General features: G+C 37.7%; 1 pseudogene; it reads left to right on the forward strand.

Annotated features, from left to right (window-relative positions):
- The first annotated feature begins 2,407 nt into the window (after nt 1-2,407).
- Nucleotides 2,408-25,889, forward strand: LOC116887827 (annotated as a pseudogene).

Below are 25,889 nucleotides of genomic sequence, written 5' to 3' on the forward strand. Positions count from 1 at the left end.
GAAGGGAATTGGAGGGAAATGGAAAGTGATGTAATGTTTAATTTTAAGCAACAAATGTATATATGTATGTATGTATATATGTATGTATGTCTATGATAAAGAAGTAATCAAAATATATAGCTAATTATGACATGCTTAAGTAGAAAACTAGAGTGAAATGTAGGTTATTTCTCTTAAATCAAACTTGTTCTTGGACATTTTCATACATGTATACAATGTATTCTGATTACTTCCCTTTCCATTTTGCAACCCTACCTTGTCTCACTCACAATTTTATGAACCCTTTCTCTTCCCTAGTAATTCATGTGGGTTTATTTTGTTTTGAGACCCAGTGGGTTTAATGGGACATCTGTGTGCCTATGGTCTCAAACCCTCTGTCTTTTGGAGCTTGGTAAGTTCAACAGTGATCATTCAACTGATGGTAGTGACTCCCCAATTCCAGGAATCTATTATTGGCTACTAGATCAATGATGGTAGTACTTCTTGAGTACCTCCATCACCCATGTTTGCCTATTGAAAGATCTCTTCTTGTGCAGGCTTAATGCAGGCATTGAGTTCATAGTACTATGGTAAAGTCAAAAGATCAGAATATGACTGCCATTCAAAAAGTTTTTAGTAACAGGTCCACTAGGTGGATGCCCAGCTCAAGGAGAGAAGGGCACATAGAGATGTGCTGTAGTCCCTCAGTAAGTGAGGAAGAAAAGACATGGAGAAAATAAATCTTTTTGTGGTTGACACAAGAAGGAATATACAAAGCATGATAGGCAAGTTTAGGATTGACTAGTTTGAGTAATTTTGTCTGGTGCAAGTCCACAGGGATTATTCCTAGTCTTCTGTTGCTTGTCCTACAAATGATGAGGGTAGGATGTTCTTGAATCTGACAGATGAGGGTATGACTGGGGCTGTAATTAGTTTGCATGTGAAAGGAATCTTACACTATTTTTCCATATGAACTAACCTTGTCAATTCTTCCACAGTCAGTAAGTCCCCAAGAAGATTAGGTAAATAGAACACAGAAACTAGAAAGTATAGTTGTTACCAAAACCTCCACCATTAAGTTGTGCATGTTGTGCCTTGTTTTTTTTTTTTTTTTTTTTTTTTTTTCGGAGCTGGGGACCAAACCCAGGCAAGCCGCACTGACAAACTCCCCCCGCCTGCCTTGTTTTGATTTACGAGGTGGTGGACTTGTACATATATTCTTATGGAGAAAGTTCTCCTATATTTCTAAAGTTAGGAGGGTGAAGTATGTATGGGTGGTAGAGTTTGTTGAATATTTTTCTGCAACAATTAGCATGATCCTCTTTTCCCTGTTAACATGGAGGATTCCATTGACTGAGTTTTGAATATTGAAAGAAGCAAAGAATAAACAAGATCTGAAATAAATCCTGTCATACACTTCTGAATTTCAATTGGTTGTTTTAGTAAGGATATTAACCTCAATATTCATAAGGGTTATTGGTCTATAGCTTTTTCTTTCTCACATTTTACACTATGACTGATTTCAATGCCACAGTAATACCAGGCTCAAATCACGAAATGTAAAGTTTTCTATTCTTTAGAAGAGACTTATAAATGGGCATTAATTCTTCTTTAAATATTTGCTAGAATTCTCTAGTGAAGCTGTCTGGCTTGGAGATTTCATTTTTGGAAGATTTTTAATAATTAATCTACTTTCTTCAATGTTTATTGAATGGCTCAAATTATCTATTTTATCTAGCTTGATGTTGACAATTTGTGGGTTTTTTAGGAATTGGTCTGTTTCCTCCTAAGTTTTAAAATTCTTTTATGATTATAAATTTTTAATAGCACTCTCTGCTGAATATATGATAACATGTCCTTCGTTCCTTTCTTTTTTACTGGATATTTTTATTTACATTTCAAATGTTATTCCCTTTTCTGGTTTCCCAGACATATGTCCTCTATCCTATCCCCTGTCTTTTCTTTCTATAAGGGTGTTTTCCTCTCCAAACACCTGCTCCCACATTTTCCTATGATAGGGTCCAGCATTGATAGACCAAGGGCTTCCCCTTCCACTGCGTGCCTTACATTCACTATCTATTGCTACCTGCGTTGGCCCAGGATCAGTCCATGTATTCTTCTTTGGTTAATGATTTAGTCCCTGGGAGCCTGATTGTTGGCATTGTTGTTCTTATGGGCTGGCAAAAGCCCTTCAGCTCTTTCAACTTTTCTCTCTACCTCCAAACCAGGACCCTATAATCAATGATGAAGTTTCCTGCCAGCACTACCTATATATTTGACATGCTATAGCCAGTTCCTCAGAGACAGCTAGATAAAGTCCTCAACAGTATGCACTACTTAGCCACATCAATCTTTTTCAGTTTGGGTGGCTGTGTGTATTGTGTGTGTGTGTGTGTGTGTGTGTGTGTGTGTGTGTGTGTGGTGCGGTATGTGTCAGGTAAGGTAAGGCAGTACAGAATGGCCATTCCTTCAAATCCCTGCTTAAACCACGTCAACATCCCTAATATGAATATTTTTGTTTCCCCTTTAAGAAAGAAGAAAAGCATCCACACTTTGTCATCCCTTCTTCTTGAGCTCCTGTGGTTTGTGGTTGCAACCCTTGCACTTGAGCTTTTACTAATATCCACTTATCACTGAGCACATACTACATGTGTTTTTCTGTGATTGTGTTGGCCTCACCAGGATGATGTTTTGTACAATGAATTTGTTTATGAATGTCATGAAGTCATTGTTTTTGATAGCCGAGTAGTATTCCATTGTTTAGATGTCCCACATTTTCTGTATCCATTCCTCTGTTGAAGGGCATCTGAGTTCTTTCTGGCTATTATAAATAAGCCTGCTATAAACATAGTGGAGCATGTGTCTTTGTTGTATGTTGGAGCATCTTTTAAGCATATGCCCAGGATAGGTATAGCTGGGTCCTTCAGTGCAGTGTCTAATTTTCTGAGGTATCTCCAGACTGATTTCCAGAGTGGTTGTACCAGTCTGCAATCCCATCAACAATGGAAGAGTGTTTCTCTTTCACCACATCCTTGCTAGCATCTGCTGTCACCTGAGTTTTTGATCTTAGCCATTCTGATTGGTGTGAGGTGGAATCTCAGGGTTGTTTTGATTTGCATTTCCCTGATGATTAATTATGTTGAATATTTCTTCAGGTACTTTCAAAGCTATTTGATATCTTTAGCTGAGAATTTTTGTTTAGCTTTTTACCACATTTTTAATAGGGAGTATTTGGCTTCGAGTCTAATTTCAGAACTTCCTGAGTTCTTTGTATATTTTGGATATTAGCCCTTCTATCAGATGAGGGATTGGTAAAAAAGATCTTTTTCAATCTGTTGGGTTGCCGCTTGTCTCAACGACAAGTGTCCTTTTGCCTTTGCCAGAAGTTTTTGAAGTTTTATGAGGCCTCATTTGGTTTCCATTCCTTGATCTTAGTATGTTTGGTTTGTTCAGAAATTTTTCCCAGTGCCCATGTGATTAAGACTCTTTCCCAATTTTTCCTCTATTAGTTTGAGTATATCTAGTTTGATGTGGAAGTTCTTGATCCACGTGGAATTAAACTTTGCACACGGCAATAAGAATGGGTCGATTTGCATTCTTTTACATGCTGACCTCCAGTTAAACCAGCACCATTTGCTGAAAATGCTATCTTTTTTCCATTGGATGGTTTTGGCTCCTTTCTCTAAAATCAAGTGACCATAGGTGTGTGTGTTCATTTCTGCGTCTTCAATTCTGTCACTGATCTACTTGCCTGTCTCTGTACCAACACCATGCAGTTTTTATCACTATTGCTCTATAATACTGCTTGAGGTCAGGGATGGGGATTCCCCCAGAAATTCTTTCATTGTTGAGTATAGATTTTGCTATCCTTGGTTTTTTGTCATTCCAAATGAATTTGCAAATTTCTCTTTCTTCCTCTATGAAGAATTGAGTGGGAGTTTTGATGGGGATTGCATTCAATCTATAGATTGATTTTGCCAAAATGGCCATTTTTACTGTATTAATCTGGCAAATCCATGATCAGCGCAGGTCTTTCCATCTTCGGAGACCTTCTTCAATTTCTTTCTTCAGAGACTGGAAGTTCTTGTCATACAGATCTTTCACTTGCTTGGTAAGATTCACACTGAGGTATTTTATGTTATTTGAGACTATTGTGAAGGATGTCATTTCACTAATTTCTTTCTCAGCCTATTTATCCTTTGAGTAGAGGAAGGACACTGATTTGTTTGAGTTAATTTTATAGTCAGCCACTTTGCTGAAGTTGTTTATCAGTTATAGGAGATCTCTAGTGAAATTTCTGGGATCACCTAAGTATACTATCATATCATCTGCAAATAGTGATATTTTGACTTCTTCCTTTCCAATTTGTATCCCTTTGACCTCATTTTGTTGTCTGATTGCTCTGCCTAGGAATTCAAGTATTATAATGAATAGATAGGGAGAGAATGGGCAGCCTTGTCTAGTCCCTGATTTTAGCAGGATTGCTTCAAGTTTCTCCCATTTAGTTTGATGTTGGCTATTGGTTTGCTTGTGTATATGGTTTTTACTATGTTTAGGTATGGGCCTTGAATTTGGATCTTTCCAAGAATTTAATATGAAGGCATTGAATTTGTCAAAAGTTTTCACCATCTAAATGAGATGACCGTCATTTTCTTGAGTTTGTTTTTATATATTGAAGAAGATCTCAGAAGATGGAAAGATCTCCCGTGCTCAGGGATTGGCAGGATTAAAATAGTAAAACTGGTCACCTTGCTGAAAGCAATCTATAGATTCAGTGCAATTTCAATCAAAATTCCAACTCAGTTGTTCAGAAAATTAGAAAGATCAATTTGCAAATTCTTTTGGAATGACAAAAAAACACCCCAGAATCATGAAAACTATCTTCAACAATAAAAGAACTTCTGGGGTAATCACCATCCCTGACCTCAAGCAGTATTACAGAACAATGGTGATTTAAAAAAGTGTAGTATTGGTACAGAGACAGACAAGTAAATCAGTGGAATAGAATTGAAGACCCACCAATGAACCCACACACCTATGGTCACTTGATTTTTTTTTCATAAAGGTAATAAAAACTATCCAGTGGAAAAGACAGCATTTTCACAAATGGTGCTGGTTCAACTGAGGAAGAATGCAAATTGATCTATTCCTAAAACCTTGTACAAAGACTCTCAAGTCCAAGTGATCTTTAGACTTCCATAAAAACTGGATACACATTGAAACTAAAGAAGAGAAAAGTGGGCAAGAGCCCTCAAACACACAGGCACAGTAAAATTTTCCTGGACAGAAACCAATGGCTTATGCTCTAAGATCAAGAATCACAAATGGGACCCTCATAAAATTGCAAAGCTTCTTGTAAGGCAAAGGACACTCATCTATAGGACAAAACAGCAACCAAAATATATGGGAAAAAGATTCTACCAACCCCACACCAGATAGAGGCTAATATCCAATACAGGCCAAAAGAACTCAAGAAGTTAGATCTAGCAGAATCATATAACCCTTTTAAAAATGGGGTCACATGAACTTTCTTCTTAATACCTGCTTCTCATTGTGTCCCATAAAGATGAGAGCAGTAAAGACCAGAAGGAGAGGCTGCAGAGCTTCAAATAGAAAACAAACGATTTTGCACTTAAAAATATAGGACTCTCTACCCAAACCCCACAAATGGACAGGACATAAAATCAACACAGAAAAAAACCAATTGCATTTCTATACATTTATGTCTAAGCAATATACAAGGAAATTTAATATTTGGATTTAAAACAAAATACATAGAAATTAAGTTACCTAGGCAAAATATTTCTCTAATAAGAAATAAATTGCTGGTAGCAAGCCAGCCACAAACCATTCGTTCTACAATGTCATTCTGCCTTCAAGATATACTAGTACAATCATGGTGCAAATCTTATAGGAGAAACCAACCAATAGCTGATCGGATTTAAGGCCCACTCCATAAGATGTAACTCATGCCCAACTCTCCTTTTGTGACTAAAAATCTGAGACTAGATGACCCAGGGACCTCAGGTAAAACTTACCAATGGCTACTCTTCTAAAGAAAAAAAAGCAATAAAATGACTCATAATAACATTGTGGGATATTCATAGATCAGTTTCACCATCAAAGAAATCTTCTTCTTCAACAAATGGAACAAATACAGAGACCTCAGGTAGACATTTTGCAAAGGGTGGGGGACCATAGAACATTTGACCCTAAATGGAAAGTATCCATCAAATCCCTCACTTCAGTGTTCAAGGAACATCTAGGAAGAGGAGAAAGAAAGAGTGGAAGAGACAGAGGGATGGAGGGCAACCAGAAAACAAGGTCCCTAAAGTCAGCATGATCAAAGACCATATGAACTAAGATAGCATGCATAGGGACTGGGTGGGTCTCTACCAGGTCTTTTGCATATATTGTGGCTTCCAGTTTAGCTTCTTCATTAGATTCCTGAGTGTGTGAATGAGTGGGTCTCTGATTCTCGTGTCTTCTCTTCAACTCTTTTCCTTCTGTCCATTAGTTTCGTCAATTCTGTTGTATTAGTTTCTGTTTTATTTTGTTATATTTTATTAGTATCCATTAGAGGTCTATTTGTTTTTAATAAGAGAAAGAGTGAGTAGATCTCATATAGGGGTAAAAGGGAGGACCTGGAGAGGAGCAAAGAGAAAAGGAAACTGTAATCAGGATATAATGTGAGAAAAAACTACATTCAATGAAAACAAAAAAAATCATCCATGGGAATTATAAATCATGTATGAAATTGTAACTACAAATGACACCAGTAAATGGAGAAATATGTAGAGGCAGGAAGTTAAGGAGTTTGAGGCCAGTGTGGGCTACATCTCAATATCCAGTACAGCTTGGTCTACAAAGTGTAACCCTTTCTTTTAAAACAGAAATAAACCTGGGTAGGTTTTTAATGAAATTAAATTAAATAATTAAAACCTGGGTGGTTTTAATGAAAATGGCCCCCATAGGCTCATAGGTAGTAACACCAATTGAAAATGGCTCCCATAGGCTCATAGGGATCAACACCAATTGAAAGGAAATGTAGCCTTGTTAAAGTAAGTGTGGCCTTGTTGGAGGAAGTGTGTCCAAGCAGTGGGGTTTGAGGTTTAAAATGCTCAAGCCAGGCCTAGTGTCTGTCTCTATTCCTGTTGTCTGCATATCCACACACAGAAAATATCAAGCTATTCTCAAGCACCGTGTCAGTTTGCAATCCATGATGTCACAGCATGAAAGCAACAGACTAAACTCTGGATCTAAGTTTGCCCCAGCTAAATGCTTTCCCTTTATAAGGTGGCTGTAACAAGGATGTCCAACCAAAATACAGGCCAGGCTAGGCTAGGGCCAGGCTAGGCCAGGCCAGGCCAGGCTAGGACAAGAAAGGTAGGGTGGGGGTGGGGGTGGGGGTAGGGGTAGGGCAGGGCAGGGGTAGAATAGGGTAGGGAGGATAGGGACAGACAGGACAGACAGTTCAGGACAAGACAAGACAGGATAGGATAGATAAATTGAAAGAAAGACTAGACCATGCACTAAAACAAATCTATTTAAAATGGTGTACAGAGCCAAAGAATTCTAAACTGAGGAATATTGAAGTAGCCAAGAACCATCAAAAGAAATGTTCAACATCCTTAGTCATGAAAATGCAAATCAAACAACCTGAGATTCTACTCACACCAGTCAGAATGGCTAAGATCAAAACCCAGGTGGACAGCAGCAGATGCTGGCAAGGAGGGAGGAAAGAGGAACACTCCTCCATTTTGGTGGGATTGCAAGCTGGTAGAACCACTTGAAATCAGTCTTGGCAGTTCCTCAGAAAATTGAACATAGTGCTATCTGAGCCCACTACACTACTCCCAGACACATACTCCAAAAGAAATTCCAAAGATATAATAAGGATACATGTCCACTATGTTCATGGCAGCCTTATTTATAATAGGCCTGTAGGCTGGAAAGAACCCAGATGTCCTTCAAACAGAGGAGAGTAAATACAGACAACAGGGTACATTTACATATGGAGTACCACTCAGCTATTAAAACAATGACTCATGAAATTTAGTAAAAATGGATGAACTAGAAAATATCATCCTGAGTGAGGTAAAACCACACACACACACACACACACACACACACACACACACACACGCACACAAAAACACATGGTATGCACTGATAAGACATATCCCAAAAGCCTCAGGATACCCAAGCACCTCACAAACCACATGGAAACTCAAGAAGAAGAAAAGGACTGTAAAGTGGATGCTTCAGTCCAGACAGGGGGATCAAAATACTCCCAGGAGGAAACATTCGAGATACAAAATGGGAGAGGACTGAAGGAAAGGCCATCCAGAGACTGCTCCCACCTGGGACCATCCTATACAGACACTAAACCCAAACAATTGAGGACTGAGGAAGTACTTAGATTGTTGGAGCCTGGTAAAATGTTTTTAAAAAAGGTTCTACAGAGCCTGGACAATACAGAGCTGGGATGCCAGAGCCAACCATTGACCAAGCATTGTAACCAAAGATGGGGGTTAGGAGAAAGGACCGAAGGAGCTGAAGGGCTAAAAATCCCACAGGAAGAAAAAACAACAGTCAACCAAATCAGACCCCCAGAGTTCTAGGACTAAACCACCAACCAAAGAGTACATGGAGGGACCCATGGCTCCAGTAGCATATGTCTCCAGCTGTACGAAGCAGAGGATAACTTTGCTGGGCATCAATGGGAGAGGAGGCCCTTGGTCCTGTGAAGGCTTGATACTTCAGTGTGGGGAAATGCCAGCATGGTGAGATGAAAGTGAGTGGGGGAGCACCCTCATAAAATCAGGGGGAGGAGATATGGGATAGGGCGTTTGTGGAGAGTAAACAAGGAAAGGGATAACATTTGAAATGTAAATAAATGTATAAATTCATTAAACTTTCTATCAGAATTCCAATGACATTTGTTTCAGGGTTCCTGTTTTACAAGAAAACAAAATACAAATAACAAAAATACAAAAATAAACCAAAGGAAGAACAAAATGGCTCCTAGCTATCATCCGTCGGATAGTTGCGAACAGGAGCTAAAAGCAGGAACCTAGAGACAGAAACTGACGCGGATGCCATGGAGAAGTGTCGCTTGTTGTCCTGGTCCTTATGATTTGTTCACCTACATTTTCTATACCACTCAGAACTAACTACCCAGAGATGGCTTTGCCCACAGTGACTCACTCCCACATCAATCATAAATCCAGAAAATACAACACAGGCTTTCCCATAGGCCAATCTGGTGGGGGAATTTTCTAAAGTGAGACTCTTTTTTCTTTTTAGCTTGTGTCAAGCTGACATAAAACTAGCCAGTAGAACATTTTTCATTGAAATAGACAAAAATTCTACAACACAAACTCATCATTTAGAAATTCTACATATTTTTTCATATTTTATTAATTTTGTCATTTACATTTCTAAATGTTATCTCCCTTCCCAGTTTCTCCTCTACAAGCACCCTTTCCCCTCCCCCTCCCCCTGCCTCTGTGAGGGTGCTTCCCCACCTACTTACCCACTCCTGCCTCAGTGGCCTAGCGTTCCCCTATCCTGGGTCATCCAAGGGGCTCTCCTCCCAGTGATGCCAGATAAGGCTCTCTCCTACATATCCAGTTGGGAGTCATGGGTCCCCCCATTTGTACTCATTGGTTGGTGGTTTAGTCCCTGGGAGCTCTGGGGGATCTGGTTGATTGATATTGTTGTTCTTCCTATGGGGTTGCAAACCCTTTTGTTGTCCTTGACCTAACTTCTCCATTCGGGTTCCTGTGCTCAGTCTGATGTTTAGCTGCACATATCCTCATCTGTATTAGCTGATTTCTGCAGAGCCTCAGGGACAGCCACCAGGCTCCTGTCAGTAACTACTTCTTGGCCATATGGTGTTTTAACTTCCTGTGCTTGATTTATTTAACTTAATATAATCTCCCAGGTTAACCCATGTAGTCACAGATGGAAGGATTCTTCCTTTTAGAGAATGATTGAACAGTATTCTGTTTTTTTATATGTGTATATATTTCATACCTTTAACTTATTTATCTATTGATAAGCTCTTAAGTGACTGTCTTGGCTACTGTGAATGCTCTAGAGAGCATGGCAGTACAATTATCTCTGTAACATACTGATGCCCTTTCTTTGTGTATATACGAACGCTGGATGTATGTTTCAGGGGTTACTGTTAGTTTCAGCTTGATACTGAGTTTAATCTCTGTGATCCACCTGGCTCAGAAGAGAATCAACTTCTTTAAATTGTTGAGTTATTTTGGTCTTCCTGCATATCCTGTGGATGTACACTCCACATACATATATGCAAGATGAAGGGCAAATGCTCTTTAAAAGTCAGGTCAAATTGTTTTAAATAAGAAATGTATTCTTAAAGTAAAGTAGATATACAGCCAGAGGTGAAATTGTGCAATCTTATGGTAGTTTTTATTTGAATTCTTGGGGAACTTTCATACATTTTCCATAATGTAGTAAATAATTTATATTTCATTAATAATGTAGCATTGTGCCTTTAGTCATATCTTGCTGTAACTGTCTTCATCTTTTGAGAATAGCTATTATAATCTTGAGTGTAACTCACCAAATACTCAAGAAATAGCTATTCTCAAAAAGATACATTATTCTGGGTTTAATTCAAATTTCTTTGATTATTAGTGATACTGAGCACTGGTAGATTGAAATATCTGCCTGATACTTGCTACCTGTAAGAAAAGTAATTTCTCCTAGAAGATCAATGTCTATTGAGTATGAGAAGTTAACCGCCAGACATTTGCTAAAATACTCCTGTCCTGTCAACCTTCATTGTAATGATGCTCAGGAGGAGTTCAAGCAAGATTCAGCTGAATAACCCAATAGATTCACCAAGAAAGATAAACAAATGTCATCTTATGCCAAAATAAAAGAGTTCCATTATTCTGTTGTTTCTTTTATGAGGAATCCATGAATTAGTTGTCTTTTCTAAAGTCCATTGGGATTGGTCATTAATATCAACCCAGACAGCTTGTCAACAAAGAGTGTGTGTTCTACATATAATTGTTGGTGGTTTTTGCTCTTTTCCCTTAAGGAACAACTGGAAAACATGGATAGCTATTTAGGCTGCTATTGCTACTCACATAATTTTAAACATTCAATAAAATAGTTGCCAGTGTTCCAAACAGCTGCTTGTGCAGAGTCTGGAAAAGAGTTTCATCTTATAAAGTGTGAACTGGAGAATTTCAGAATTGCTGGGGTGTGTATATGCCAAGACGATGTGCCGCAATAACAGCTGTTTTTGAGGCAGTGTTTGTTGCACCATGAGAGGAAGAGAAAGAGTGTCTGACAGAGGAGGGCAGCTTCCAAAGTTAATGATTTCTGGTTGATATTTGTTTGAAGATTGTCTTAGTTAACATTTCCGTCCTAACTTTTGAAAAGGAGTTCATGAGGCAAACATTGTATAGCTGCCACTGTCTTCTACCATGGGGTATCCTTTTAGATATTTAAGTTTCATGTAATAGTTTTTTTAAATCCTAAATCAAGTTATTTCCCAGTTGAAAATGAAGAGACAATATGCTCTGGTAAACAACCAAAGTCTTCATGGTTTATTCTTTGACACTGTTGTCTTCCCCTATCAGTTATTGTCTTATAGCTAAACACACATACACATGCAGTGACTCAATGCCACTTTTGTTCTTGAGATGTTGCTGCACATAATTTTATAAAGATAAAGAAGTTAAGGATGAAACCATAAAATTTCTAGAATTTCTTTCACCTTGATTCCTCAGTAATCAAAATCCATCACAAAATTTGTTTCATCCAAAGAGCAATTTATATGGAAAACAGAAAAATTAATGGCCTTATCTTTTCCAGAATTATCCTTATTTATTTCTAGAAATTTATCTATAGCCACTCTTTCATAAATCCACAATTTAGGTGTTCCTACTCCACCTATTGTAATGCATTTATTTTTGTTTCTTATGTGGCCTCAAAAGAAATGTCATGAACTGGACCAAGAATTTGAAGTAATAGGCAAAATATAAACTTCAGTTTAAGTTCATTTTGTCAACTACAGCATGCCTGTAATTTGGTTTTGCAACATAACTGACAGTGAAGTATGTGAGTGGGCTCATTTAAGATTTATTAATATGATCCTTCAAGTTGCCTGCCAGCCCAAGTACACTTCTCTATGGTCAAATAATTCTCCATTATGTATTACGATTATGACATTCTATTGCTCCCTGATCCAAAGTTTGTATTTTCTTCTCATAATTTATTTGATGATCTGACTTCTTATTCCATTCACAAACCATCAGAATGTGTTCTCCTATATTCTTAACTGCCATATTTTTCAGTTCCATAGCTGCATACACTCTAGGTATAGCCACAATTTCCTGGTTACATATAACACCAAAATCCCATATCATCATTTAAATATGATGCTTTGTAACTATCTCCCCTTTTCTCCCCTACTGTTTATTTTGCTATTGTTTTCATTAACATACAAACATGCCAGAATGTTCCAATCTTAAATGATTCTTTCTATTAATATCCATCCAAAACTTGATTATTTTGTATCATGATAAAAATCTTTGGAAATGTGAACTTTAAACAATCACTTCTTCCCCTCAAGCTATTCCTTGAATATACTACAATGTGGAGTGTGGAAAGGGAGAAGAGAAAGAGAGAAAGGGAACGTGCACACACAGAGAGAGAAGAGAAGGAGAGGATCTGGTTTATATAATTAATTTTATATGAAATTTTGGACCATTAGGTCTTCTACATTTGCCTAATCCAATGAAAAATTTCCATTTTCATACCCCTGGAACAGCCAATACCATTCAGCAAAGTTGGTTATTCCCCACCTCCACCTCCATGAAGTGCTGTTTTCACTTGGTTTCCAAAGTTAGCCTTTCATTTCCCCATTGTTGCTTTGGAATCTCCTGCGTTGCTTTTTCCCCCTCCCATGCTTCTATACATTACAATGTCTAAGCATTCATCCTTAGACACTTCTTTTTGTCTAGCTCCTGTCCTCAGGTGACTTCACTTTTTAAACACAATATAAGCAATGTTGGTGAATGTTTCAGCTGTGTATTTACTTATTTAATAGCTCATTTTGGATTTCCAATAGAGACCTAAAAGCATGATGAAAGTTAAAAACTCCCATTTTCTCCTCCCTCAAGCTCACTCCTTTTTCAGCACTTCCTATTTTAATAAATGGTAATGCTATTTGTATATTAGCTAAAGTCATAAAATTTTGAGGAAACTCCATACTAATTTCCATAATGTGTACAACAGCTTTTATCCCCACTAACAGTGAATAAATATTTCTCTTTTTTCACATTCTCACCAAAATCTATTGTAACTTTAAAAAATCTTAGCCATTGTGACTGGGATAAAAACAAATCTCAAAGTAGTTTTAATCTGCATTTTTTCTGATGGATAAGAGGGGAGGTCCTTAGCCTTGTGAAGTCTCAATGCCCTCAGCGTATGGGACTGCCAGGGCAGCGAGGCATGGTTGGGTTGGTGGGGGGAGCTCCCTTGTAGAAGCAGGGGGAAGGACGATAGGATAGGAAGTTTGCAGAGAAGAAACTAGGAAAGGGGATAACATTTGAAATGTAAATAAATAAAACATCCAATAAAATAAATAAAAATGAATTCACAATAATCAAAAATATAAAATGCTGAAATTTTTTGAAGTATCCTCAGCAATTTCTATTTCTTCTTTTAAGAATTCTTTCTTTCACTCCAAGCCCCAATTTTTAACTGATTTATTCCTTTTCTTTGTGTTTAGTGTTTTTAAAAAGTATTTACTATTGACTATTTGTTAATCTCAACACAAACCTTGCCTGTCACATGGATGTCTGGTTTCAGATTTTTCTCATTATTTAAGCTGTCTTTTCACTCAAATAATGGCATTTTTATCACTCGAAGTATTTTTAATTCTACCAGGTCCCATTTGTCTTAATTCCTGTACTATGGAGGGTTTTTTCAGAAAGATTTTTCTTGTGCTTATAAAGTTAAAGCTTATTTCTACTTTTTCCTCTAACATAATCTGAATATCAAGTCTCATGTTAAAGTCCTTGATCCATTTACCCATGAAGAAGTGGCTGGTTTCTTTTGAAACGTAAGTTGTCCAGTTTGACCAGTATCATTTATTGAAGATGATATCTCATCTTCAATGATAATTTTTGGCTTTGTCAAAAATCAGGTGACCTTATCTTCCTGTATTTATATTCATGTCCTGGATTCTATTCCACTGATTGATATATTTGTTTTTGTGCCAGTTCTATACTGTTTTTATTAGTGTAGCTTTAGAATATTCCTTGAAATAAGAGAAGAGACCTTTAGTATTGTTTTGACTTGTGTGTGTGTGTGTGTGTGTGTGTGTAGTGTGTGTGTGTGTTTCTGAATATAATGAAATGTAAAACTATTTTTTCAATTCATATGAAGAATTGCATTATAATTGTGATGTGATTGACATTTCATTGAATGAGTAGATCGCTTTTTGTAGGATGGGTATTTTCATAATATTAATCTTCCATTCTCATGAGTACATCCATCCTTGGTGTCTTCAGCTTCTTTCTTTAGTGTTCAAAGTTTTAATTCATAAACCTTTCACTTCTTTAATTAGGATTTAATCTGTCGGCTTAAGACTGTGTCATGGTATTGTCTCCTAATTTCTTTATCAGTAAGTTAGCTAATAGTACATAGGAAGGGACACTTATTTTCATTTGTTAATTCTGAATGTTGGCCAGTTGAATGATAGTTGATTTGGAATTTTTGATGGAGTCTTTGAGTTTTTTATAGAGAGAATCAGCTTATCTGCAAGTAATAATAACTTAATTATTTCTTTTTCCTACTTATGTCCTTTAACCCTCTCTTATTGGTATAAGACTTCAAGCAATATATTGAACAAAAGAAGGACTGGACATCCTCATATTGGTCCCATGATTTAGTGTCCATTTCTCAAACCATCCTAATAGGTGTTCTTCATGTTCTGTGATGCTAACCATAGAATTATTTTTGTAGAGTTATTTGTAATTGTAGTTAATCATAATATAAATATCTGATTCTGATATGTGACCCCAATGAGTTGAGAACCCACTGGTTGAGAACCACTGTTTAATGGATTCTTTGCATTTTCCATTTTGCATGTTGATTGTAGGTTTGTTGTATAGTTCATTATGCTGAAAAGTGTACTTGCACATCCCTTATGTTTTCAGGACTTTTTATCATAAAGGATAAATTCAGAGCTTTGTCAAAAGACTTTTTCTGTATCAAATAAGTTAATCTTTACAGTTTCTGTCATTGAGTTTATTTTATAGTAGATTACATTTTATTGATTTATGCATTTTGAGCTATCAGTGTCTCTCTGGGTTGAAGCTGAGCCAATTATGGTGAAAAATTTTCTTACATGTTCTGAATTTGGTTTTGCAAATATTTTCCTGAGAAATTTTATATCTATGCTCATCAGTGAGATTGGCTTATAATTTGCCCCTTTTGGAGGTCTTTTTGACACTTTGTCAGAAAGAATTTAAGTGTATTTTTTTCCCTATTTTATAGAATAATTTGAAGAATATTACTGTTCTACCATGAAAGTCTAGTTGGATTTTGTGCTAAATCCATTTGTCCCTGGGCTTTTTGAAATTGGGAGATTTTATGTTTCTACTTCTATAACATTGGTTGTTGGAGGTTTATTAATATTAAATACTGTGTGATGACTGTTCATAGTTGTCAAGTTGACTATGTCTATAACTAATTAAAATTCAAAAACAGAAGGCATAGCTGTGAGGGACCATTTTGCTTAATTTAAAGTAGGGAGATTGTTTCTAAACCTGATTATGAGGCAAGAAGTCTCACTTTTAATCTGAGCTACAACTTTTGCTCAAGCCTATATAAGAACATGAAAGAAGGAAGATTTTGGTTTTTGCCTATTGGTCCATGACTTACTAGCAAGTCCATATCTTCACTAGATTAGAGCCTCCTTCAGTATTCCATATCCTGAAGACCAGCTGAGATATCCAGTCTTGTGGACTGAGTCATGACTAGATTCTTCAACTGTGCATTCACAACCAGCTATTTTTGGATTAGTACCCTTTAAGGCATTCTAATAAATCCCCTTTCTACATACAGAGAGAAATTTATTCTATACATTTTCTGTTACTCCAGAGAATTCTGATAAACCTATACCGCATCTTGACTTAACTTCAGTATGGCATATGAATCTAGAAATCCATCCAGTGCCATATAGGTTTGTCAGAATTCCATGGTTAAAAGAGAAGCAGAATAAAGAAGTTTATGACCACTATCCAGCGTACACCCTGTCTTAGTTAGGGTTTTACTGCTGTGAACAGACACCATGGCCAAGGCAACTCTTATAAAAGACAACATTTAATTGAGGCTGGTTTACAGCTTCAGAGGTTCAGTCCATTACCATCAAGGCAGGAAGCATGGCAGCATCCAGGCAGACATGGGGCTGGAGAAGCAGAGAGTTCTACATCTTGTTCTGAAAGAAACAGGAGAAGACTATTTTTAGATAGCTAGGAGAAGGGGTTCAAAGTCCACAGTGACACACTTCCTCCAAGGCTATTCCCTAGGCCAAACATATTCAAAATACCCCAGGCACAATACTGAATAATACAAAGGTAAGTAGTCCAAAGAAGATACAAGGAATTAAATTAATATAATTAATTTAATTTCATTGAATGTAGATGCCCTTTCTTTTTTTTTTTAACAAATAAATGCTACAATTTTATTAAATCAGAGTGGCTAACTTTGAAATTGACCAAGGCTGAAATTGGCCAGATAAATATTTCTTTTTTTTTAAAGATTTATTTATTTATTTATTTATTTATTTATTTATTTATTTATTTTTTATTAACTTGAGTATTTCTTATATACATTTCGAAAGTGTTATTCCTTTCCCGGTTTCGGCAAACATCCCCTAATCCTCCCTCCTTCTTTTTGGTAATTCCCCCTCCCCATCCTCCCCCTTGCCGCCTCCCCAACAATCTAGTTCACTGGGGTTCAGTTTTAGCAGGACCCAGGGAACCCCTTCCACTGGTGCTCTTACTAGGATATTCATTGCTACCTATGAGGTCAGAGTCCAGGGTCAGTCCATGTATAGTCTTTAGGTAGTGGCTTAGTCCCTGAAAGCTCTGGTTGCTTGCATTGTTGTACATATGGGTCTCGAGCCCCTTCAAGCTCTTCCAGTTCTTTCTCTGATTCCTTCAACGGGGGTCCTATTCTCAATTCAGTGGTTTGCTGCTGGCATAAGCCTCTGTGTTTGCTGTATTCTGGCTGTGTCTCTCGGGAGAGATCTACATCCGGCTCCTGTCGGCCTGCACTTCTTTGCCCTTTCATTTGGACCATACCTATTCAGGATTGAGAGTTCATCTTGGTGGATTTTTCCTTTTATGAATATGAAGTGTCCTTCCTCATCTTTTTTGATATTAGAATGGCTACTCCAGCTTGCTTCTTCGGACCATTTGATTGGAAAGTTCTTTTCGAACCTTTTACTCTGAGGTAATGTCTGTCTTTGTCTCTGAGATATGTTTCCTATATGCAGCAAAATGCTGGGTCCTCTTTCTGTATCCAGTCTGTTAGTCTATGTCTTTTTATTGAGGAATTGAGTCCATTGATATTAAGAGATATTAAGGAATAATGATTGTTGTTTCCTGTTATTTTTGTTGTTAGAGGTGGAATTATGTTTGTGTGTCTCTCTTCTTTTGATTTTGTTGCAAGAAGATTAATTTCTTGCATTTTCTAGGGTGTAGTTTCCCTCCTTGAGTTGGAGTTTTCCATCTATTATCCTTTTTAGGGCTGGATTTGTAGAAAGATATTGTGTAAATTTGGTTTTGTCATGGAATATCTTTGTTTCTCCATCTGTGTTAATTGAGAGTTTTGCTGGATATAGGAGCATGGGCTAGCATTTGTGTTCTCATAGGGTCTGTATGAAATCTGTCCAGGATCTTCTGGCTTTCATAGTCTCTGGCGAGAAGTCTGGTATAATTCTGATAGGTCTGTGTTTATATATTACTTGACCTTTTTCCCTTACTGCTTTTAATATTCTTTCTTTGTTTTGTGTGTTTGGTGTTTTGACTATTATGTGACAGGAGGAATTTCTTTTCTGGTCCAATCTATTTGGAGTTCTATAGGCTTCTTGTATGTTTATGGGCATCTCTATCTTTAGGTTAGGGAAGTTTTCTTCTATAATATTTGAAGATATTTGCTGTCCCTTTAAGTTGGGAGTCTTTGCTCTCTTCTATACCTATTATCCTTAGGTTTGCTCTTCTCATTGTGTCCTGGATCTCCTGGATGTTTTGGGTTAGGAGCTTTTTTCACTTTGCATTTTCTTTTACTGTTATGTCAATGTTTTCTTTGGTATCTTCTGCACCTGAGATTCTCTCTTCTATATCTTGTATTCTGCTGGTAGTGCTTGCTCCTATGACTCCTGATCTCTCTCTCTTAGGTTTTCTATCTCCAGGGTTGTCGCCCTTTGTGATTACTTTATTGTTTCTATTTCCATTTTTAGATTCTGAATGGCTTTGTTCAATTCCTTCACCTGTTTGTTTGATTTTTGTGTTTCTGCTTTAAGGGTTTCCACCTATTTATCTGGGTTGTTCTGTATTTCTTTAAGGGAGTTATTTATGTCTTTCTTAAAGTCCTCTAACATCTTCATGCATTGTGATTTTAAATCAAATTCCTACTTATCCAGTGTGTTGGGGTATCCAGGGCTTGCTGTGGTGCAGGGAACTGGGTTCTAATGATGCCAAATGGCCTTGGTTTCTGTTGCTTAGGTTCTTGCCCTTGCCTCTCACCATCTGTTTACCTCTGGTGTTGCTGTTTCTGACAGTGGCTTGACCCTCCTGTAAGCCTGTATGTCAGTACTACTGAGAGACCAGCTCTCTCCCTGCGTGATCTGGGTACAGACAGCTGTGCCACAGGGTCAGCTCAGGGCATAGACAGAAATCAGAAAGATCCTGTCCCAGACTGCTCTTTAATCCCTGTGTCCTGAGGGCTCTGGGCAGGTCCCTTGGACCAGAAGTCATGGTCTTACCTGTGCTCTCAGGTATGTCAGCATTCCCGGAAGACCAGCTTTCTCCCAGCAGGTACAGGAGCTGTGGCACTGGATCAGCTCCAGGCACAGGCAGAAATTGGAAGGATCATGTCCCAAACTCCTCAGTTCCTGTGTCCAGAGGGCTCCATGAGGCTCCTCTTGAGACAGGAATGTGAGCAGAAATGGTGGTCTCACCTGTGCTCTCCAGTGTGTCAGCACTTCTGAGAAACCAGCTTTCTCCCTGTGGGATCTGCGAACAACAGCTGTGGGACAGGATCTGCTCCTGGAGCAGGCAGAAATCAGAAGCTCTCCAACTCCATCTGTTCTTCTTCTCCTTCTTCTCCCTCTTCTGCCTTTCAAAAACTCTGCCCCCACCTTTCTTTTTCATCGCCCTATCACAGGCCTTGCCTTATCTTGTGCCTGCCCTCACCTGCATATTGACATCAATCCACATTGAGGCATAGTTAAATATATTTTAGTTCTATAAGCAAAGCTTCTAGGTCATTCTTTACAAAGTTTTATTAGTCTTTTAAGTCAGAGATTACTTTTCCACAGACAAATTGAGAGTTTTTTTTTTTTTTACTCAATTCCAAAACTTACGCTCTGTTCTTACTTCACAATTGAAAACTTAGGCTAACATATGTGAACTTTTAGTCTTAAAAATGCATCCATGCAATTTTCCCACAGTGCCTGATAGTAGATGATAAAATGATTGACATGACCAGAAATTAAGTGTGATGTCATTATTTTTAGATTATGTTCATGCATGTATGGCACTGTAGTTATATATGACATAGATATGCCATAATTTCTTTGAATAAAACTGCTCCTAATTCACAGAATTGAGTTGTATATGTCAGAATTTCATATTGTTTCTCAAAGGTCATTGATTCCCCAATGTTTAATCATCCAAACCAGATGGACTGTCTCCACTCACAGAGAAATAAACTAAAATTTACTCATAGAATACCTTGTCCTATTTTTAAAAATCATCTTTTAAGCTTCCATCAGACTTTTATATGGATTCAATATGACTATAAATGACAAGGATATTTACAACTGTAAACTAGAAATTGCATAATTTAACAAGTTAGTCATTGCTGCTCTTTTTAGCATTTAATTTTAAAAAGATATTTTTATATCTTATATTCATATCAATAGTTAAATCATAATTATCTTAGACAGGAGATAATGCTCCTTCCAGGAGCCATAGGACATACATTTAAAGTGCCTAGTGTCAGAGATAGGATACCCCCATTTGAGTTATTGGCCAGAGGTGTCCCAACAACTCATAAAACAATATGTGTTGCTGTCATTTTTGGATGGCCATTAGAACTTGATGATAGGACCCTATTGTTGAAGAAACTAAACCCTTTGCTCATGGGATATGGAGAAATCAAGTTGATATTGACCAGGAAGTTTATTTACTATTATCAGATAGATTTTGTAGTGCTGGAGGTGTTATATTGACTATTGGAGGAAATAGTCATCAACAGTCTTACACAGCCATGACCCTATGAGCTACAACAATAACCAGTGTATATTCCCATGGATATATTGACACCAATATTATGAGAATAACCAATCTCTTTCTCATTGGATTTAAGATCCACAGAATAGGATGATATAGATTCCTGGTCCTAGAAATCTGGCCAAGAAACCATGGATAGGAGCTCGTAAGTCCAGCGGGTGAACCTACTACTACTATATACTGACATAGTACATAACTCCCCTCTAAATTCATATCTTGTTACTTATAGATTAGTGCATCTCTCAGATCTTATCAAAGAAATGTACAATTGGTTGGGGTACTGAGAAAGATGTCTTTGTTTTCCTCAGCCAAAAATGGGACATACACTTTCTGCAAAGGCTTGGGGACCATTGTAGAGAATAGGATAAAAAGAAATGTAAGAGCCAGAGGTGTGGAAAGACCACTTAAAAACAAGACTTGAATTTGATCAATCCAATGACCATTCTACCATATAATGGTAAGGTGCTCATAAGCCCCAACCCCTAACTGAAGATCTATTGCAAATAGATTGCATCTGGAAGGAAAGACTGCTTCTTTAAAGATAAGGCCTTTGGTAGGTTGACTGTGCTCCAGTGGATAGCCCAACACTCATGAATAGAGGCAACACAAATTGGACTCAGTGGGTTACTGAAAAAATAAAAATAAAAACAGACACAAGTTTTGAGAGCGGGTAGAAATGTGGAGGATGGCTCTGTGAGGGCTTAGGAGCAGGAAGAATGACAGGGTAAACATAATCAAAAAAATACATTCATTAAAATATTTTAAAATTAATTTTATACATACATATATATATATTTAACATTATCTCATTGGGAATGTAAATTTTAAAATTAATATATTTCTTTTTCTGAGTATATGTACTTATTTAAGAGTGTAATAAATCAGGTTTGTTTTATTTTGCTTTAAACAGTAAAACTGTGAATATGATGCTAGAGCTTACTTCTTATGTAGTAACAGTAATTTGTTATAATAGATAGCATTTCAGACTAATGAATTACTTTTCAAGGTTCTTGAGTGATTAAGAATACTGTATACGGCTGGAGTGATTAAGAAAGGTATATCAGGACTGGAGAGATGGCTTAGCAGTTAAGAGCACTGACTTCAGAGGTCCTGGAGTTCAATTCCCAGCAACCATATGGTGAATTCCCACATTCTGTAATGGGATCTGATGTTTTCTTCTGGTATGGTTGAAGATAGCTACAGTGTAATCAAAGTACATAAAATAAAGAACTCTTTAAAAGAAAGAAAGGTGTATAGATGGTTGTTGTTGAAACATCTTCTAAGTCAGTGATTTATTGTTGTAAAGAGATAGAGATACCATGACCACGACTACTCGTATAGAGGAAAGCACAGAATTGGGACTTGCTTACAGTTTTAGAAATATAGTCCAATGTTATCATGACAAGGAGCATGGCAGCACACAGGCATATATAGTGCTGGAAAAGTAGTTGAGAGTTCTACATATGGATCTACAGGCATCAGGGAGAGAGAGACTATAGGTTTGGAATGTGCTTTTTGAAACCTCAAAGCCCACTCCCAGTGACACACTTCTTTTTAAAAGGCCAGACCTCCTAATCCTTCAGAACAGTGCCACTCTATGACTAAGTATTCAAATCTATGAGCCTGCTGGGGCCACTCTCATTCAAACCACCACATACATTTTGTCCATGTCAAATTAGGAGTGGGAAGCTATGTGAATTAAATATACTTTACTGAGCATCCAAGTCAACTTTGTTTGTAGAATAGGAAAACCATCCTTTATAGCCAATACTGCAAAAACAGCAATATTTCCTGAAGCCTGGAATTTCAATCTTGGTGGCATATATCCTACTGTTCCATTGTTTCAATTAATTTGGGTGGTTTATTTTTCCATTTGGAGGAAATAGAAGGAATCTCAAATGAAATGGGGAGCTTCCTCACACTTTTGCCCTATTGTTACATTTAGTAATTATAAAAAATCATCATGACAACCACATTTCAGAAATATAAAGATTCAGGGTTAACAAGAACAACATATCTGCTTTAGTTTACATGGGAGTAAGCAATACAGAACACATTATGCAACCAAATGTATATACAATCCTATCTATGCAAAATTGGCACCTTGTGATCCTGGTTTGTATCATTCTAAGGCTAACACCATATACTCAGCATTATTTTTCAAGTTATAGTCACCCCAATTACAATAGCTTCAAAAGACTTAGAAAGAAAACCAATGATGTGAAAATTTCTACATTAAAATTATAAAACGTTAGTGAAAATAATTGAAGAACACAGGAATAGAAATTACTTTGTATTTATGAATTGAATAATACTAAAAGGTCCATATAACTCAAAATGATATATATATTCAATGCCATATATGTAAAAATTTCAATGAAATATTTGTAGAAATAGGAAAGGTCCTGTGATATGTAGCAAAGCACAAAATACCCAGAAAAGTTAAGCCAATCTTTTTAGTTGTGAGCCTAGCCTTTAACGGCTGAGCCATCTCTCCAGCCCAAGCCAATCTTTTTAATTATTATTAAATCTTTTTTTACAGTCCAGTCATTATCCCCCTCACAGTCTGCCCTTCCATAGTACCTTATCCCATTCATCCTCCCACTTCTCCAAAAGGATGTTCCCCCCTCCACCAGACCTCCCCCACCCCTGGAGCCTCAGGTCTCTGGAGGGTTAAGTGCATCTTCTCTCACAGAGGTCAGACCCAGCAGTCCTCTGCTGTATATGTATTGGGGGCCTCATCTCAGCTTGTCTATGGTGCCTGGTTGGTGGCTCAATATCTGAGAGATCTTGGGGGTTCGGGTTAGTTGAGATTGCTGGTCTTCCTATGGGGTTGCTCTACTCCTCAGCTTCTTATAGACTTTATCAAATTCAACCACAGGGGTCCCCAGTTTCTGTTCATTGGTTGGGTGTAAGTGTCTACATCTGACCCTTTCAGGTGCTTGTTGGGCCTCTCAGAGGACAGTCATGCTACGCTCTTGTCTATAAGCACACCATAGTATCAGTAATAGCATCAAGCTTTGGAGCCTCCCAAGCTGGGCTGGTCACTGGACCAACTTTCCCTCAGTCTCTTCTCCATTCTTGTCACTGTAGTTCTTTTAAACAAGAACAATTCTGAGTCAGAGTTTTTGATTATGTGATGGCAACTCCATCTCTCTATTTGATACCCTGTCTTTCCACTTGAGGTGAACTCTACAAATTCACTCTCCCCACTGTTGGCCATTTCTTCCAAGGTTCCTCCCTTTGAGTCCTGAGACTCTCTCAACTCCCAGGTCTTTGGTATATTCTAGAGCACTCCCCCCCCCATCTCCTACCTCCTGAGGTTGCCTGTTTACATTCTTTCTGCTGGCTTCATTCTTATCCCCCTCAATTACCTGATCATGTTCCCCATTTCCCTTCCCTGTCTCCTTACCCACCTAGGTCCCTGCCTCCCTCTGTCCCCTGTGATTGCTTTCTTCTCCCTCCCAAGTGGGATTGAGGTATTCTTATATAAGGTCCTTCTTCTTGTTAATCTTCTTGAGTTCTGTGGATTATATTCTGGGAATTATGTACTTTTTTGGTTAATATCCCGTTATTAGCGAGTACATACCATTCATGTCCTTTTGGGGCTTAATTACCTCACTCAGGATGAAATTTCCTAGTTCCACCCATTTGTCTGCAAAACTCAGGATGTCCTCATTCTTAGTAGCTGAATAGTATTCCATTGTGTAAGTGAACCACATTTTCTGTGCCCATTCTTCAATTGTGGGACATCTTGGCTGTTTCCAGCTTCTGGTTGTCACAATTAAGACTGCTATGAACATAATGGAGAATGTTTTTGGGTATATGCCCAAAAGTGGTATAGGTGATCTTCAGGTAGACCTATTTCCAGTTTTCTGTGGAACCTCCAGATTGATTTCCAGAGTGGTTGTACCAGTTTGCAATCCCACCAACAGTCTAGAGGTGTTCCTCTTTCTCCGCATCCTTACTAACACGTGCCGTCACCTGAGGTTTTGATCTTAGCCAGTCTGATTGGTGTAAGCTGGAATCTCAGGGTTGTTTTGATTTACATTTCTCTGATCACTAAGCAATTTGAACATTTCTTTATGTGCTTCTTGGCCATTCACGATTTCTCTGTGTGAATTCTCTGTTTAGTTCTATACCCCATTTTCAATTGGGTTATGGTTGTTTTGGAGGTTAGTTTTGAGTCCTTTAATAATTTTAGATATTAGCATATATCTAAAATTAGCATCATGTATTGATGTGAGGTTAGTGAAGATTTTTCCCATTCTCTAGGGCTGCCCTTTTTGTCCTATTGATAATTCCCATTTATTGAAGATGCTTTCTTCCATTATGTACTTTTGTCTTTCTGTCATAAGTCAATGTCCATAAATGTGTGGTTTTGCTTCTGGTCTTCAGTTCCATTCCATTGATCAACCTGTTCGTCTCTGTACCAATATGATGCCCTTTTATCTTACTGCTCTGTAGTATATTTTGAGGTCAGGGATGGTGATTTCCCCAGTTCTTTAATTGTTAAGAATTGTTTTCATTATCCTGAGTATTTTTGTATTTCCATATGAAAGTAAGACGGTTGCTCTTTCCATGACTTTGAAAAATTGGAATGTCTTTTGTGCTGGAATTTTGATAGAGCTTGTATTGAAATTTTAGATTGCTTTTGGTAGGATGGCCATTTTTATTATGTTAATTTTTACTAATTCATGAGCATGAGAGATCTCTCTCCATTTTCTGAGATCTTCTTTTTGATTTCTTTCTTGAAAAACTTAAAAGTTCTTGTCATACAGATCTACTTGTTTGGTTAGAGTTACCTCAAGATATTTTATATTGGCAGTTGCAGCCAGAATTAAAGACCAGGCTGAAGGGGACAGTGGTCAACAGTTAGCGTACCTCCATTGCAATCAAGCCTGATGGGGTCCAGCGGAGGCTTGTGGGAAAGATCATCAAGCAATTTGAACAGAAGGGGAAGGGTTTCGGCCTTGTTGGTTTGAAATTTATGCAGTCTTCAGAGGATCTTCTAAAGGAGCACTACATTGACCTGAATGCGGTCCATATTTACTGGCCTGGGATGTACATACATTCAGGTCCAGTGGTTGCTAGTGGTCTGGGAGGACTGAAAGTTGTGGAAGACAGGCCAGGTGATGCTTGAGAGACCAACCCCTGCAGACTCTAAGCCTGGGACCATACGAGGAGATTTTTGTATCCAAGTTGCAGGAACATCATTCATGGCAGCGATTCTGTGGAGAACACGAGAAGGAGATCAGTTTGTGGTTTCAGCCCAAGGAGTTGGTGGACTACAAGAGCAAAAAGCAGAACTTGATCTATGAGTGA

This window comes from Rattus rattus, chromosome X, assembly GCF_011064425.1.
Source record: "Rattus rattus isolate New Zealand chromosome X, Rrattus_CSIRO_v1, whole genome shotgun sequence".
In the NCBI taxonomy this organism is placed as follows: domain Eukaryota; kingdom Metazoa; phylum Chordata; class Mammalia; order Rodentia; family Muridae; genus Rattus; species Rattus rattus.